General features: G+C 41.8%; 1 protein-coding gene across 3 annotated transcripts in view; it reads right to left on the reverse strand.

Moving 5' to 3' along the window:
• The window catches only part of WIPF1 (WAS/WASL interacting protein family member 1), a 122,616-nt gene that overhangs the window by 58,248 nt on the left and 45,957 nt on the right, over nt 1–18,411 (reverse strand). The window contains exon 1 of one of the 3 annotated variants that reach the window (XM_055289792.2): nt 14,977–15,411. The exons of 1 other annotated variant lie outside the window; for it this stretch is intronic. The gene's annotated coding sequence lies outside the window, so the exon portion shown is untranslated. Of the gene's footprint in view, nt 1–14,976; nt 15,412–18,411 lie in introns of those variants that run through there. One more of the 3 variants, XM_055289796.2, reaches the window with a different exon arrangement.

Below are 18,411 nucleotides of genomic sequence, written 5' to 3' on the forward strand. Positions count from 1 at the left end.
ATACACAGTGCAAATGGCCTTCGGGGCAGGCCTAGACCCCCTTTGGCTACATAAAAGCTCCAGGGTCTGGGCATGGTGGCTCACACCTGTAATCCCAGCACTTTGGGAGGCCAAGGTGGGAGGATCACTTGAGCTCAGGAGTTTGAGACCAGCCTGACAGTACAGTAAGACCCTGTCTCTACAATAAATTAAAAAATCAGCCAGGTGTAGTGGTGTCTGCCTGTAGTCCCAGTTACTTGGGAAGCTGAGGCAGGAGGACCACTTGAGCCCAGGAGGTCGAGGTTGCAAGAAGCCACGACTGTGCCACTGCACTCCAGCCTGGGCCACAGGGCAAGACTCTGTCTCAAGAAAAAAAAAAAAGAAAGCTCCATTCACCATACCCTTGACAACACTGAATGCTGCAGGTTTAGAAAACCTTTATCTTAATTTGATTTCTTGAATGGGTCAGAATAATGCATACATTTAAACTCTATGCTTCTTAATAAAACGTCAAAGGGCCATTTGCATATTTATTAAGAGCAAAACAAGCCTATGACCTACAGTATCCAACGTTGAGACCACTGAAGCCTTAAAATGCTTTAGAATTTCAGAAATGGAAATCAGAGATCACTGAGTAAACAGCTTCAGTGAATATATAAAGTAACCAAAACTCAGAGAAGTTGAATGACCTGGGTAATATACTTGACTTGCAACTAGAATCTAGGTGTCTTTCCCTGTGATTCATTTCTTTAGATCAGATTCCTTCATTAACCTAATGGAAGCAACAAGCCATTGTTACCAGGGTGAAAGTATAAGGAAAAAACTGCACAAGAATATATTTGAAAAAGAAACTACAGTTGTTCTAAACTCTATTTTATCTTCATAGTACCAAGTTAGAAAAAGTTATTTTATAGGCAAAAGTAAAAATTCACACCTAGTTACTACTTTATTTTCAAGATACCTGCTAAAATCTACAAATAATTTTTTTCCTAGGACCATTAAAATATTCAGCACATACCCATCATCCTCTCATCCAGCCAACATTTACTAGGTCTACACTATGGCCAGACCCTGTGCTAGGTGCTGTAGTAAAAGGGGGAAGAGTACCAAGGTAAGAAACGAGTGATTCATTTTAGGGACATGTGAGCAAATCATCACAGTGAGTGTGACTGGGCAGTAACGGGGTGCACATGATGCCGTGGGGGTGCCGGAGCAATGAACATGGAGGGCTTCACAGAGGAGGGGGCACGTGAGCTGTGCCTGTGCTTGAAAGCAGGGGAAGAAGTGGATTAAGATAAAATAAGAAGAATGTGGAGGGGCAGGGCCCACTGGAGAAGGCTGCTGTCACATGTGGCTAAACACAGCAGCCTGGGAAAATGAGTGCTGGCGGGAGATGAGGCTGGAAAGGTGGTCTGGGATCAGGCAGTGTTCAGGAGTTTGGACTTCGCCTGGAGGTGTTAGGACCCATGTAAGCTGTTTAAGCAGCGATGCCATGGTCAAAGTGGTGCATTACCAAGCTCATTCTAATGGCAGTACAGGAAGGACTGGAGACTCTGAAGGCAGGAGCTTTATCTGTGTTGGTACAGACACCCAGGTTGCAGGCTTAAATTAGAGAGAGGCAGAATAAATATGAAAGAAGAGATGAGTTTGAGTAATATATATTAGAAAGAAATAATAAGACATAGAGACTAATTAGATGTATGGGTGTCATTAATAAGATAGGCAAGAAAGGAGGAAGGCCAGGTTTTGGACGAAAGGGATTTGTACACATTGAGCTTGAGATCGAGTGAGGTATCAGAAAGTGAATGAAATATCCAGAAAGCGAATGAAAATACAACTCTGGAGATCAGGAGAGGTATAAGCAGAGTCATAGATCTGAATAATTAGTATACAGCTACAACTCTCCTACCAATCTCTCCCTCCCCTCCACCCCCATCACCCACACACTTGGATACTTCCTCTTGTCTGTATATAGGTAGAACAGCACTGTTCACTAAGAATACAATGCAAGCCCCATGCATATTTTGCAATTTTCTAATAGCCACATTAAAAAAGTGATGTGGAAAACAGGTGACATTAATTTTAAGAATATATTTTATTTAACCTATTTACAATATCATTTCAATATTAATATAAAAATTACTAATGAGATATTTTATATTGTCCTTTCATACTAAGTGTTTAAAATCCATTGTGAATTTCCCACTCATGACCCAGGCCATCTCAGTTTGGACTAGCCACATTTCAAATGGCCCCTGCTTTGGACTGTGCAGGACTACACAGTAGCCTACCAGGGTGATTAGGCACCAACATGAACTTTTTTAGCCCTTGAAATTTGTGGAATTAAATTAAATGGAATTTAATTTTACTGATGAGAGAACAATGAGGAAGCCTGCTGGGCCCTCCAAATCACTGCCCACCCCACCCTCCCTTCTCATGCTCTGGGAGGGAGTGCAAAGGGGCAGTGTTACATGCTGTTGGAAGTTTGGGAGACGTGAAGCATAGAAAATCATTTCCTCTAAATGTTGCCTTTTAGGTTATTAAATACCCTGACAGCAACGTGACTGAATTTAGAGCCATGAATTTGTTATCTCTTAATGTGGATCTACATCTGGTCTCCTGATAAATTTCCTAAGGCTGTTGTTCCTAAACTTTCAAATATTTGCAAACTAACTTCATAATTGTCATGCCTGCATACCACCAAAACTATATGATTTGTTTAATATTTTTATTTAACTCAACTAACCTAAAAAAATCTAAAGACATATTTAGTGTCATCCTAAGTAACTATATCCATGAAGTCATGAATTTCATATGTTGTTGTACATTTTTTCTACTACACATTAAAACAAATACATATTTAAATAAAGAACGTTTATCCGTGTCTCCTAAAATCACCTCCAAACCACTTGTGGTATGATTATCAAACTTTAAAAACACTGTTCTTGGGGAAGAGAAAGTAAAGTAACACTATAGGATCCCCTCTCTATGCTGACAGTGCTCAGTGGGGTGTGCCTATCCTAACTCACCGAATCCCCACTCTCCTAGGAGCAGGCTGATGGTCACTGCTACCCACTGGTTGTCTTTCAGGCTTGCATTTATTCTGGCTGATTAGCACTTGTGTCTGCCCTGTGGTCAGAAATTTTATATGGCAACCTGTATTAACTATAAGGAAATTCTTAACAATTTTTATTTTTGTTTTTAATTTTTGTGGGTACACGGTCTTTGTTTTGATTTTCCAGAGGTTACAGAGCTGGCAAGTCTGGGATTTGAGCTTTTACCTATAAACATGACAAGGCAGAGGCAACTACAACACCTAACCATAATGCCCTCCTAAGAGGGCATTTATTGTTGTTAACAAAATGATTTTCAATTATGAATTATCTTAAAGCCCAAAGACTTTAAGCAATAAGAGTTGGTAAATTTCAATGATGGGGATGTGTGGTACCAAAATGGTTTAAAACAAATGTGTTATATATTAACATAAGTGCTTCTTAGTGTATTAAATAACAAGATCCAGTGGCTAGTCTAATAATTACTATAATTTCAAATGGTAATACATATAAACAACATTTAATGATATCTGAAATTGTAGTGTGTATTAGTCTATTGTTGTGTAACAAATTAGCCCAGAACTAAGTAGCTGAAACCAACAAACATTTACTTTATCACAGTTTCTGTGGGTCAGAGATTTGGGCACAGCTTGGCTGGGTACCTCTGGCTCAAGGTCTATCACAAGACTGCACTCAGGTGTCAGCTGGGGCTGTGTTCCCATCTGAAAGTTTGGGGGAGAACCTGCTTCCAAGTTCACTCACATGTTGTTGGCAGGATTCATTTCCTGACTGGCTGCTGGTTACAGGTCTCCCTCAGTTCTCTGCACATGCATCTCTCTATAAGGCAGCTCTTAACACGGTAGCTGGCTTCCCTGAGAGTGAGCAAGAGAGTGAGAGAAAGCTCCTAAGAAAGAAGCCACCGTCTTTTTATACCCAAATCTCAGAAGTGATATCCCATCCTCTCTGCCACATTTCATTCACCAAAAGTGAATTATTAAATCCAGTGCATATTCAGGAGGAGGGACTTATGCCAAGGCATGAATTTCAGCAGGTGGGGATCACTGGGGACCATCTTATAAGCTGCCTGCCACAAATGAAATAAAATATCTATGAGCTCTATTGGTGATGGTATCACAGTGCTGTTAATGCCACTGCAGTTCGTTGGCTACATTTATAATCAAAGAAATGCAAAATTTCAGCTAGAGGTTAGTGAAAAAGATGTACAATTTTTCCCATCTAGTTCATAGACTTCGGGTGAAAAAACTCCTGTGTTAAAGGATGCAGTCTATCTTGCACCATCTGAAAAATCAGTCTGGTGCTTTGTGGATGGGCACAGGGATTCCTCACATACCCCTGGAATCCACCATCTGTGGGCATTTACTGTGTTTGTGAAAGATTCTTAAAAAAAAAACAACAAAAAAAAAAACATGTGGTACTGCTAGTGCAGCTCAGAAATAGATCAACTTTGAAAACTTCCCTCACAGCTGCAAAAGGCAAGTGTTTGGCACTAATAAATCAGAATTAGTGGAGCTCAGCTAATAATGAACCTTCCATCTCCTCTGGGCAGGTGGTCACCAACTGAACTACAGGAGCAAACAAGCCATGGTTAGATGTAATAACCACATTTCTAATGACAGGTAGGACTAGAGCAGAAAGTGAGTGGAGGAGAAGCCTTCCTGCAAAATTCAAATCTTCTTAAACTTGGGGCCCTCTAAAAACATTAATCAAAATTGTGTTTCTAGGGGCTGAGCTGACCTCTGCTTACTACCTTTCCAGTCATAACCACTGCAGGTGTTTTTCTTCTCGCTAGTGAAAAACAGCCTGGGATGCTATCGACAGGCCCCTATCAGAGAACCAGTGAACTAGGGACACAATTGTAGGTTTCAATTTTCCCCTCCTAGACGCCAATTCAAATTTGTCATCACCTGTTCACAGAAATGCCTTCTGTGTTTCATCTTACTTGGGTGGAAATGGGGTGATATTCAAAATATTTAACAACCAATGAGGCACAGGCACTAACCAATTAGGACAACATAAGATGCTGGAGCAGGGTCCAGGGGCACCCTGTGCTGTGCTGGCATTCATCCTTTAGTTGTTGAATTATGGGAGAAGTCTTAGGGGTTCTGGGGGTGTGCTCAGGGGGCTGAGGGTGATGACAATTCGCCAACTGGTTTTTAGGCATCTCATTATTTTAACACCCAGGATGTCTGCACCAGTGCACACAAGATTGAATATTCACTGTGGAGGGGGGTTGGGGCTGCTGCTCCCAAGGGCCCCCATGGAAGGCTACTGGTGTGGAAGCTGACCCCATCACCCTACAGTGTTCTGACAACTGGCACTATGGGGACAGAGCCCTGTCCATTTTTCTGAGCCCTGAGCTCAGGCCAGAGCCTTAAGGTCCTGGACCACTTCCAAGGCTTGCAGAACCCCTCACTCAGGTCTCCAGGGGGCGGCTGGCTGGCAGTCTCCCAGTTACCAGGCGCTTTCTGGGAGCAGCCAGGGACAGCTGCTGCCAGCTGGCATCAATGGGCTTCTGTGCAACTGAGGGTTGAGTGGAAGTTTCCTTGTGGGTTTGATGGAGGGCATGTTCTCAGTCCACAGGTGTCATACCACCCGAGTAGCCTCACCACTGTACAGGATAGAGGCCTAAGAAAAGACTTGGCTCATGAATCCCCCCACTTCAAGGATTGGTTTAGCAACTTCCTGAGCTTTCTGAATGAGGTCTCAGGTTTTAGGCTTATCACAAAGGAGATCATTCTGCATGACCTCTTGGTCTGCATTATTTCACTGAAATGCCTGGGTTTGTTTTACTTTACTCCATGCTTCTGGAAAGCAGGCTAGGGGGGCTCTGGACGCACACAGACCTGGGTCTGAATTCCAGCTCTGTGGAATGCATCACCACTTCACTTCACCTCTCTGAGGCAATTTCCACCTCTGTCAATGGGGCTCATGGGAGTGCCTGCCTCATAGGCTGGTGGAGGGTCTAATGAGATAATTTAAAGACAAATTTGATAACTGTTTTCTTGTAAGTTGAGGGAAAGATTAATTCAAAACTTTTAGTCTCAGTTTGGGCTAGGAAATGCCACTGTTATTCCAGGGTACTAACACAGGTATTTTAAAAATAAGATGCAAAAGCTGACTAAAAAGTAAAGACAAAAAAGGGACTTCAGAAGTCAAATGTAACTCAATAGTCTTACATGCTTAGATCCAACCCAGAAGAACTCAGGGTTCTCCCTCCTGAATGAAGATAATATGAAGTTGCATATTTCGATCCATAGTTGGCTGAACCCACAGATGCAGGGCTTGTGAATATGGAGGGCCAGCGGTATCTCCTTTTCTAAGGAAGATGGCATAGTTTAATTCATTAACATTTGTAAAACTACATAATATCTGTTTCAATGACAAAAAGCAATTTCAATTTTATTTAAAATGACATTTACATAAACATAAAAATTATAACCATCTCACAATACTCTCAACTACCTTGACATAAAAGCAGAGGAAAGCTTGATTTGTTAAGGTATTGCTTTTGCCCATTTTGTTTAAAAAAACTTTTTTCTTAAAATAAGAATTATGGAATCATTAAGTTTTAAGCAATAAGAAACAAAGTTCGAAACCAGAATCCTGATTCTTTACTTCTGTTTACCCAAAAGAACATTCTCTCTCTGATTTCAGTCCCAGAAATCAACCACTGAACACATCACTAGGCAGAGTCACATTCCATGTTTTTAATGGAAGTTTTGGAAGCTACAGATGAATTCAGGAGTGATATTAAACCAAGACCATTAAGAAAGATGACTTTTTTCTAGGATTCAAACTCCTATATTCAGACACATATATCCAACTGCCCACTTGACATCTCCACGTGGCTGTCTGTCTCATAGACATGTCAAACTCACTATATCCCAAACAAAAGTCCTAGTATCTCCCCTCCACCCCAAATTGCTGTACTCACAGCCCTCCCCATCTCAGTCTGATGGCATTTCTATTCTTACTACACTTAGGCCACTTCCTATTTTCCTTAACTCCTCTCTTCTGCTTATTATTTTTCAATCCAACTGCCAGTCTTGCTGGTTCTACCTTCAAAATAACCAGACTCTAATTACTCTTCACCATCTTTACTGCTAACCCTTGTCCATGGCACCAACATGTCTCACTGGAGTATTTCAATAGCCTCCTAACTGGTCCCTCTCTTCCACTCTTGTGCTCCCACAGTCTATTCTCAATACAGTAGCCAAAGGGAGCTGCTAAATTTAAAGTCAGATCATTGTCTCTTTTTGGATCAAAATCCTCCCCTCACTCCCAGACTCTGGGGGAAAAGCCAGAGTCCTACCATGACCAACATGGCCCTCCAGGATCTCACCTCCAACTTACTGGCTCCATGCTACTCCTTGAATACGCCAGGCATGTTCCGCTTCTGTGTCCTCAGGCTTTCCCCATGTGTCTGCATGGTGAATTATCTCACCATTTTCTCCATGACAGCTGCCCTTACCAGCTCACCTACACCCATCCTCCAGCACTGTGCTCTGCTCCTCCTTACCCCACTAGACTTCTTTCTCCACAGCATGTATCCCTTCTAAATTCCTAATATACATCACCTAATATTTTTTAGGTTTATTGTTTTTTGTCCACATCCCTTAACTTGAATATAAGATCCACATGGAAGATACTTAATAAATAAATCTGAATTAAGGGAAAATGCCAAACAAGAAAAACAAAGAGAAAAAGCTTTGAAAACAACTAGTGTCCAAAAAAAGGCCTTATGATTTTTTCTTCCTTCCTTCTTTCTTTCCTTTCTTTCTTTTTCTTTTTTCTCTTTCTTTCTTTTTTTCTTTCTTTCTTCCTTTCCCTTTCTTTCTTCCTTTCTCTTTTTCCCTCCCTTCCATCCTTCCTTCCTTCCTTCCCTCCCTCACTCCTTCCCTCCCTCTCTCTTTCTTTCTTTCTTTCTTTTTTTTTGTTTTTTTTTTTGAGACAGTCTTGCTCTGTTACCCAGGCTAGAGTGCAGTGGTGTGATCATGGCTCACTGCAGCCTTGACCTTGACCTGCTGGGCTCAAGTGATCCCCCTGCCTCAGCCTCCTGAGTAGCTGGAACCACAGGTGAATGCCACCAAACCTGGCTAATTTTTAATTTTTTGTAGAGATGGGGGTCTTCCTACATTGCCCAGGCTGGTCTTGAACTCCTGGCTCAAGCAATCCTCAAGGCCATCTTGGCCTCCTAGAGTCCTGGGATTACATGCATGAGACATCACACCTGGCCGAGCCTTGTGATTTCTAATAGCAGGACCCATGTATTATATCTCATTTTTTATTTTAATAACATTTGTGGCATTTTGAAGAGGAGCAACAACAAAGTAGGCCTGTCACTTAGGAGAGGCCGCTGTTTACCCTGAAAAGACCCCTAAGAGTGGCATTCTTGGGGAGGGGTAGAACACTACATCAAGCACAGACCATTATCATAGAGGTCCCCAAATCTCCCTTTTATCTGGGAGCCAGAGGGATCAGACTCAGAATGTCTGAGTAAAAATTCACAAGAGGCTGCTGGGCACCCCGGAATCTATATTAAAAAAAGCCATTTCTTTCCAGTGACGATGTCCATTGTCCAGAATTACCTTTTTGAGCTAATGGTACCCAGGAAGTTGACTTAGCATTCAGAATGTGGTTCAGGGGTGTTGGAATCAGTGCTAAGGATGGCTAACCCTTCTGAGGACTGCTTAATCCATGCCGTGGTGAGCCCTGGTAATGCATCACCGCAGATACTTCACAAAAGATCTTCATCCATACTTACCAATCCACACTCATGTCCACAAGATTCAGGACCTATTTTCCAGGCCAATACTGGGCAACCATTGGAAATTTTTCCTCTCTGCTCCATGAGGACCAGTTCATTGCCCACAGCCTTTCTCCAGGTAGGATGGATTAGCTTTCTACCCACAAAACTCCAACCATATGGCCGTGCTGTCTTCCAGGAATTACGTAGAGCTCACTTTGCTGGAGTTCCGGAAGTTCCTCAAATCTTCAATCTGGTACTCTACTCCCATTAGGCACAGATCTGGCCTCTGTAGATCCCAGAGGGGCACCTACTTTCAGATTCCCAATTCCTTGGGGCCCTTCAACATTTCCCCCTTATGTCACCAGTGTGTAGCCAGGGGCCTTGTTCTACACCCTCTACCATCATTAATGAGCTACTTTGACCACAGACAAATCACCTAATCTCTCTGGGCCTTAGTTTCCAAATCTAAAAATAAAAGGATATAACTCTCTAAGGTCCCTTCTAGTTGTAAAAAATCCAAGATTATTTTTTACCTACCTCTTTAAGTTTTAAATGATGACAACAGCATCTTTCCTAAACTTTTCCTGAGGCCAGATGTTCCTGGCACTGAAGTAGAGGAAAAAAATAGTTTTTGAATAACCTAACATTTTTGCCTTCTAGAGAAAATTATCCTCTGTCCTTTTTAGTTCCCCTTCCCTTACAGCTACCTCCTTATGGACCCTTAAAGGAAGTCTTTAAAACATAGAGAGGCTGAGGCAGGAGAATTGCTTGAGCCCAGGGGTTCGAGACTGTAGTGTGCCATGACTGTACCTGTGAATAGCAACTGCACTCCAGTTGGAGTTGGGCAACATAGTGAGTCTCTCTCTATCAAAAAAAAGTAAACTATTTATCCTTCCTGATTCATCAGGATCTTATAAAAAACACTGTTATTTTCCAAATTATTTTTCTTACATAAAACCTCTTAAACAGTTTTATTCTGATAACTATGCTCATCAGACTTGACTTTCCTCTGTTTTGCAGGGAAGGCTATTAAATGCTCTGGGGAAGAGGAATAAAAAGCTCAGAGACAGGGCCAGGGAAGGAGGCATGCTGTCCATGTAGATAAATTCTGCCCTGAGCTTTCACAAGGTGATGGGCATGAAATGGCAGAGGCGAAAGTAGGGAGTGGAGAGAAGGGGAAAATAAGAAGGAAGAAGAGAAAGTCTGAAAGCATACATTGTTTGCTTAGAAAAAAGTTTTAGGAGAGGTCTGGTGGCAGTTCAAGAATGTTTACTTAGTTAGATGACTTCTAAACTGGGACTTGCCTAAGCAGCCACACTGCAGGGAGGAGGCGGAGTTGGAACAGCAGTTCTCTTCCTTTAGCAGCCCCTCCATCTAGCCTTCCACATAGCAGGCTGGTGAGGTATTGAGCAGCCCCTCTATTGGCCCCGCACCCAATTTTCAGAAGTTAAGTTCATTCTACAGGTCTCTAAAGGCTTCAAGGAAGACCAAATCTATCCATTGTTGGCCTGGAAATCAAAGAAGACACTCCAAATCTTCACCATTCAATAAAGCAGTGACTTGCTGAAAGAATTACAGTTTACTAGCAAACTCCCCAAATGAATCTCTATGTATAATACATGCATAACCTCCTAGTCTGAAGATAGCAGTATTCCAAATAATTGTAGGCTCCAAGATATCACTTAGTGACTTCTAATTTAGGAAACATATGCTCTAGAGAATTCCTCCCATTATACACACACACATACACACACGTATATTTGTGTGTGCAAACACATATCCTACTATAACAAATGACTCCGTTTTTAAGCCACACTAGGTTACAAAACAATACAATGAGTTAACTTAAAATATGTCATATTAAAATCTTTGAGATCCTGGATTCAGTTCCTTTGGCATGAACACAACTAGAAAGGAAGCCTAATTCATACCAGAAAATATCAAAACAAAGTCTGGTAAGTATCTAGCTAGTTAGACAGTCTCAAAGCAGTAGCTTCTCATTAGCATTGAGAAATAACAATCTGAGTGGTAATGTGAATACCTACTGTGGAACTGGTACTGGATGTTGTATAAGCTGGGAACAGATGCCTCTTAAATTCAGTTTGTTGCATTATGACAGGGTTCTACTTCAAGGACTCATCTTTTCCCAGTTTATTCTTTTCCAGGAAAAGCTTTCTATGCACTTTCATAAACAAATGCAACTCTTCTTGTCATTTTCTGGTTCCTTTTTTTGGGAGAAGGGGACACTTAGAGCTTTTTTTTTTCCCTTTAAACAGCACCAACCTTCTGACTGATGACAAAATAGAGGGAAATTGAAATGGCAGAGTAAAAAATCAATCAGGCACATAGGCAATCCCTTCCCTGGTAGTGTTACAGAGTATACATTAGTATTCATGGTATTTTAGTTAGGAGACAACATCTCCAGCAAAAGAATCACCACACAGCAATGTGTCAGGCTGTCTATCACATCTTTCCTGTCACTTTCTTGCACAGAATCTGTAATCCAAACACCTACCATGGCCACCCCTCCAGAATAGCCCCATTGGTCTTGCTCCTTTTGCTGGGACAACAGCCCAAGTCCCCTCTGCATCTTTACTGCTCAGAAGCAAGACATGAACATTTTGTTTGAGGCATTCTTGAAGAAAAATGATAATGATCTTATAATATGAGGTATCTTCAAGTCTGTGTTTTAGGAGGAAGAGTGGTATAAGAAGACACAATTGCTGGATAATTCTCAGAAGCCAAACACAGAATTACCTATGATTCAGCAATTCCACTTCTGGGGACATACCAAAGGAACTGAATCCAGGATCTCAAAGAGATATGACCCACGTTCATAGCAGCATTGTCACAACAGTGAAAAAGTAGAAGCAGCCCAAATGTCCACTGATGAATGAAGGGATAAAGAAAATGTGATATATACATACAAATATGTTTGGCCTTAAAAAGGAAGGAATGTTTGACACGTGCTAACAACATAGATGGACCTTAAGGACATTACGCTAAGTGAAATAAAGCAGAAATAGAAAGACAAATATTATATAATTTTACTTATATGAGGTACCTAGAGAAGTCAAATTCATAAAGACAGAAAGTAGAATGGTGGCTGCCAAGAGCTGGGGGAAAGGGAATGGGGAGTTGTTGTTTAATGGGTGTAAGTTTCAGTTTTGCAAAATAAAGAGTTCTGGAGATTGGTTGCACAATGTGAATATACTTAATGCTACTGAACTGTATGCTTAATGGTTAAGATGGTAAATTTTGTTATGTGTCCTTTATCACAATTAAAACCCCCCCAAAACCTATAGTTCTTAGTATTTCCCAATATGATGGTGATAACAATAATACCTTACAAATGCACGGGAACTTCTTTCTGAGAAATCTAGAGAGCTGGGCCTCCAGATTAGTTCATGCCAACTCAAAATGATACCAAGGATGAGTTCAGTTGTAAAAGTTGCACTTATCAGAGTTTAACTTTCTTTTCCCCACTAGCATGAATGTTTGGTATATATCACCATTTTATCCCTCTGAAACTAGGGCCACCCAGACATCTGTGGATGTCAACCCGCAGTGCCACTCTGGTATTATCTGGGATTCAGGGGGGAGAGGCCTGCCTATGTTGAGGAAGAAGAGAGATTTGTGAAGTCAGCCTCATTCCTTTTCTATTTAGAGAGTTCAGGAATGTGTCCATACTGTTCCTCCCCACAAAATTCCCATTTTTTCTCCAGATTAAAGGTGACTTCATCTCTTTCCACTTTGACCTTTAAACTCAACTCAGTATTCAACTTGGCAGTCATTCCTATCTAAAAATTACACACAAGATTAATACTCCAGGTGCTCTCTACCACCCAACAGGATCTGTTACCTTCTGCCATTCTGTGTCTCCACTCGTTCTTTCAGAACCTGGGGATCAGAGGTTTTATATAATGATGATACTTTATAAGCCATATTTTGCATCTCAAACACAAAGGAACACAGTGCAGTGAAAGTGGAAAGATGGGGAAGGGGCTGAGAAATAGGAAAGAATAAGGACCCCCAGAAGAAATACAAACAGCTTTTGGAAGGATGCATTTACAAAAATGACATCAGGCAGCTGGGTGCAGTGGCTCACGCCTGTAATCCCAGCACTTTGGGAGGCCGAGGTGGGCGCATCATCTGAGGTCAGGAGTTCAAGACCAGCCTGACCAAGACGGTGAAACCCCGTCTCTACTAAAAATACAATATTAGCCACATGTGGTGATGCATGCCTGTAATCCCAGCTGTTTGGGAGGCTGAGGCAGGAGAATTGCTTGAACACAGAAGGCAGGGGTTGCAGTGAGCCGAGATGGTGCCACTGCACTTCAACCTAGGTGACAAAAGCAAAACTCCGTCTCAAAAAAAAAAAAAAAAAAAAAAAGACATCAGGCCCATCTGGAAAGTATACTAACAAAATAAAAAGATAAAAAGTCCCTTTCTACTATGAGCAGCAGATTTGCAGAATATAAAACTTCTGGAACAGCAAGGCTGTATAGCCAACTGACAAAGCAAAACAAAACTGAAAGAAGAGCTCCTTTGAGGGATGTCCAGCCACTGCTAAGTTGTAAGCCTCTTTCTGGGGCTCAAGGGCAGTACCAGGTACAAGAGGCCTTCCTACTGCAGTTCCCAAGTGCGTGTCTCCTACAGGCATTTGTGCAAAGGGCTCCAACCAGCGATAAATCCAATCTTCCCTCCATCCCTCCAAACCTGATGACAATGTGGGCTGGCTCTGTCAGAGCTAGCGCAGGGTTTCTGAAACTACTAGGGCTGATATGTCCAGCTTAGAATCTTCCCTTATTCTCTGTCAGCTTCGTCTCCATTTTCTTGTACAACTTGGTAGTAAAATATGAAAAAAAATGTGGCAACTGGAGGACAGAATCAACCATGATTTTTCTCTTTCATCACTGTTCTAGTTATTTGGCATTACTAGGATATAAACAAGTGAGTCCACGAGCCCCTCACCCCTTCGTTGTTTATCATACAGACACATTTTACAACACTTTGGGCTGGAATGAAGACATGAAACAGGAAGTTCCTGATCTTGCTCTCCTCTCCTCCTTATCCTCCCTGTCTCAGTTAACACAATAACACAGTCAAAGATGCCGTCTAGTGTGTTTCCCAAAAACACCCAGAAAGAGCTCAGCAGCCTCTCTGGCTAACTTGTCCTAGAGCTGCACAGCAGTACAATAATGTAGGAACTTCCTTCTCTTAACTTGGATTTGAGAAGTTTCCTTTTTCCACATATAGGTCTGAAAGCAGCAGGCCACTGCGTAATTAAACTGTCCCTTATAGGCCTCAGGAAGAATAATCTTGGGCCCTTTCTATGTTTCTGGACTGCTGCTTCCCAACCCTCTAGCCATCTTTCTGGCTCTTTTGCAGACTCTTCTCTAGGAAGCACAAGGCCGAAGACATAAAGCTCTGGCAACCGTCACACCTCACGGCCTCTTCAGGGCCTGCTTGGCTTTGCTGTGGGCTGTGCCTGCTTCTTAAACTCTGGTGCCGGGAAAAGGATTTCCTCGTCTCATATTCAAGCTGTCCCTACTGCTGCTTCTCTACTCCTGTTTTGTGTTAGTAAAAGAAGGAAGGAAAGAAAAGGGGGAAGGAGGACAGTAGAAAAAATAAAAAAAGGAAACTTAAGAATTTATAATGACATACTATTTTAACATGAAATACAAGCCAAAAGATGAGTTTTATGAGATGAAAACCCCACCAAACAACAAACTTTTGCATATAACCTCGCAAGCACGTTTTTATGCACAGTATTTCTGTATTTTCTAACACCCTTTGAATGCCCCACAGATGTCTGCAAACACAGGCTGATCTGTCCCGTTTCACATTTACATTAACAGGTAAAAATGACAAGAGGCCTAGCTGAATTCCACGAAATAAGTTATTTAAAGAACATCTGAAGTTTTGTTCTTTCAGAAGCAGAGAAGTTCTAAACAGGGAAGCAAGAGATTCTGAGAATTTCATTTTCACCATAATGGCTCAATGTTTGTTCCTCTAACAATGTGCAGTTAACAGCTGTACACTGGCTCTTACATTCAAAGCCAAAAAGCAAGTTCTTCACATTAGAGAAATCGTTAAAGACAGTTCAAGGAAAGAGAATTAGGTATTTTAGAGTGGCTACGAAAAGTTTTCCAGGGGGGAAAAAGCACTAACCTGTGTTGTTTTAATCTGCTGAAAACAACCAACTTCTCGAGTTCCCCTGCTGTCTTCTAGCCAGTTTCCTGTAAATGTTGCATGTGACATTATACTTCCTCACTGCACCTTCTTTGACTCGCCTCCCTAACCGGTCAGAGGCATGTGATAAGATCAATTTGCTGCTTGCTTCACATGGGGGTAACCCTGTGTCTGCAGAAATGATTGTCTCCCCCAGCTTGTTTCAGGTGTTCCCAGGACACAGGTAAAGAGGAGATAAGCCAGGGGGAAGTCATGCTTGGACTCCAGGCACTCCTGACTCCAGAGGAACCTGAAGGGGCAAGGGAGAGACAGTCTTGAGCCCCAGGGTCGCCTATCTTGAGGCTGGAGTTCAGCAGCTGAGAAGGGGCAGAGCATTCACAGAGGAGCCTGGAGCTTGGGTGCTCTGCTGTCATTAGGACAGCCCCTGGGACTGCCACCCTCAGGGCAGCTGAGGAAGGGCCCTCGATGGTGCTGCACCCAGGATGTCCCCACACTCCTCTCTGGAGGGCACCAACATCAAGGGAACACACTCAGGCCTTGGTTCATATTTCTGGATCCTGCAGCAACCATGGCTACACACCCTGAATTTCCTGGGACTCTCTCAAGTTCACATGTGGTCATGCTGTCAGACAGTGTGCCCCAACTGTTGGTTCAGAAAACAAAACCACTGTATTCTCAGCCTTCCAGGGCTAAATAACTGGGAGACATTTCCCTCCTGCTGACCTCCAAAATATGCCAGCCTTTTGGTTTCCCTTGAAAGGGCTGGGCATCATCTTCCTCCAGGATGGTCCTGGGTTCCTGGCAGCGTGTGAGTCCTGGCCATGGGGGCTCTGATGGTGGCCTGACAAGAGCACCAGAAGAGTGCCGGCTGTGACCCTCTCTGCCCTGTACAGCTGGAGAGGCTGGAGACAGCTGGAGCAGGGACTAAGCAACAAGCCCAAGGGCACCATATCTAGCTTTCTTGTTCTACTCACTGGTGCCTTCTGTTTCTTTTTGTGATTCTCCCAGCCATCAGGAGGGTCCAAACATACTGCAATTTGTGGATATAGGAAGTGGTGTGTGGGAGTCAAATGATCTCCTGGACCAAGGGGAATATTCCACAATTTGTAAGACTTGACTGCAAAAACCCCAAAGTTGCTTCTATTTGGCTACCCTGGCATGATTATTTTTTAAAAAATGCTTTTAAATGGATTTTTTTTGTTGTTTTTTAGAAAGGTAACTGTAGACATATTCCAAGTCTTGAAAATATTACTCTATAATTCTCCGATGAAGTTTTCCATGGGAGAATACCGAGTAAGGAAACCAGTCCTGGGACTCAGAACTGTGGACAACAGTAAAACCCTGAAGTCTCACCACATGATTGCACTTCTGGCTTTGAAAACACACATAACTGTTTTTATCATTTTGACAGTTGATGGCTGGTTTTCTGATTGAAATGACATTTAGATTAGACAGTTGAGTCAAAATGGCTGTCCAAGCTATAGACATGGCATTAACTTTAAAATAGGAATAATGGTAAAATTTTGCCATCTTGGAGTCAGAAATTGCAAGAACTTTGGAAAAACAAAATACTACATAGATGAAAAATGATAATGACTCAATTTGAATGTATTTAGAAGTCTCACATTCTGGGTTAAGCTGCCAGTTCCATTTTTCAACTAAGCAACTGCATATGTTCTGCTTAAGCTGTGTTCTTGTGGAATTTTTAAAGGCCTTAATAAAATGCTTTATAATTTTCCATTAAAATCCCTAACCTGGCTTTCAGTCCATGATTTTTTTTCTGGTTAGGCATTTAAAAATTTTAATACACTTTATATTTCAGAACAGTTACAGATTTACAGAAAAACTGAGAAGACAGTACAGAGTTCCCATATATCCTACGCCCAGTCTCCTCTATTATTAACTTCTTAAATTTAGTATGATACACAAGTACCAATTAATAAACCAACAGTGATACATAATTATTAACTAAAGTCCACAGTTTATTCAGATGTCCTTAGTTCTTACCTACTGTCCTTTATCTGTTCCAGGAGCCCATCCAGGACTCCACATTACATATAGTCATCGTGCCTTCTTACGCTCCACTTGGCTGTGACAGTTTCTCAGGCTTTCCTTGTTTTTGACAACCATGACAGTTTTGAGAAACACTGGTGTGGTATTTTGTAGAATGTGCCACAATTAGGCACACAAATGGGTGTTTTTCTCTTGGTAAGACTGGGGTTATGCGTTATTTGGAGGAGGATCACACAGGTAAAGTGCCATTTTAGTCACATCGCATCAGATATATGTACTATCCACATGATTTAATACTGCTGGTGTTGCCCTTGATCACCTGGCTGAGGCAGTGCATGTCAGTTTTCTCCACTGTAAAGTTGCTCTCTGTTTCTCCCCACCTTTCCATATCATACTCTTTGGAAGAAAGTCCTTCAGGGTAGAGTGTCTATATAAATTATTTGGAATCCTTCTGCATGGAAGATTTGTCTCTTCTACATATTTATTAATGTATTCAATCATTTATTTATACTAGTATGGCTGAATGGATATTTATTTTATGCCTTGCATTTTAGTTCAACAGCACTTTATTCTGTTGCTCAAATTGTTCCAGCTTTGGCCACTGGGAGCTCTTACCATTGGTTTCTGTGCTCCTTCGACATACTCCTATCAATATTTTTTTCTTTTTTGTTTTTAAATACTTCCTCACTTTCCAGCACTACAAGATGCTCCAGGCTCACCATGTATAGTACCTCCCCAACTATTTATGATTTTGGTTTCTTTTTTTGTTTTGTTTTGACAAAAGAATACAAAAATAAACTGATGGGCCTGAGAAAACATGTGTCTTCAATTTTAATTAGTTCTGCTCATGTGTATTAATAAAAAATTTTGTTTAATTACATTCATAAAATTAGTCCTACCTACCTGGCCTCTACCAGCTGCAAAACACCATAATACCAGTGGCTCACATCTGTAATCCCAGCACTTTGGGAGGCCTAGGCGGGTGGATTACGAGGTCAGGAGATCGAGACCATCCTGGCTAACACGGTGAAACCCCATCTCTACTAAAAATACAAAAAATGAGCCGGGCGTGGTGGCGGGTGCCTGTAGTCCCAGCTACTTGGGAGGCTGAGGCAGAGAACGGCATGAACCCGGGAGGTGGAGCTTGCAGTGAGTCAAGATTGCGCTACTGCACTCCAGCCTGGGCGACGGAGCAAGACTCCATCTCAAAACAAACAAACAAACAAAAAAAACCACCATAATACCAAGTGAGTGAAATTCTGCACTGGCTTAATCCCAAGATGCATGGTTGTGCTGGTAGTGTTTTTTCCCCTACATATTTTTAACATTCCTGGAATCGAAGTGCACATTTAATGTCATGTCTTTTTTTCCTCCTTACCTGTTATTAATTTGATGTTATAT

This window comes from Symphalangus syndactylus, chromosome 8, assembly GCF_028878055.3.
Source record: "Symphalangus syndactylus isolate Jambi chromosome 8, NHGRI_mSymSyn1-v2.1_pri, whole genome shotgun sequence".
Taxonomy (NCBI): Eukaryota; Metazoa; Chordata; class Mammalia; order Primates; family Hylobatidae; genus Symphalangus; species Symphalangus syndactylus.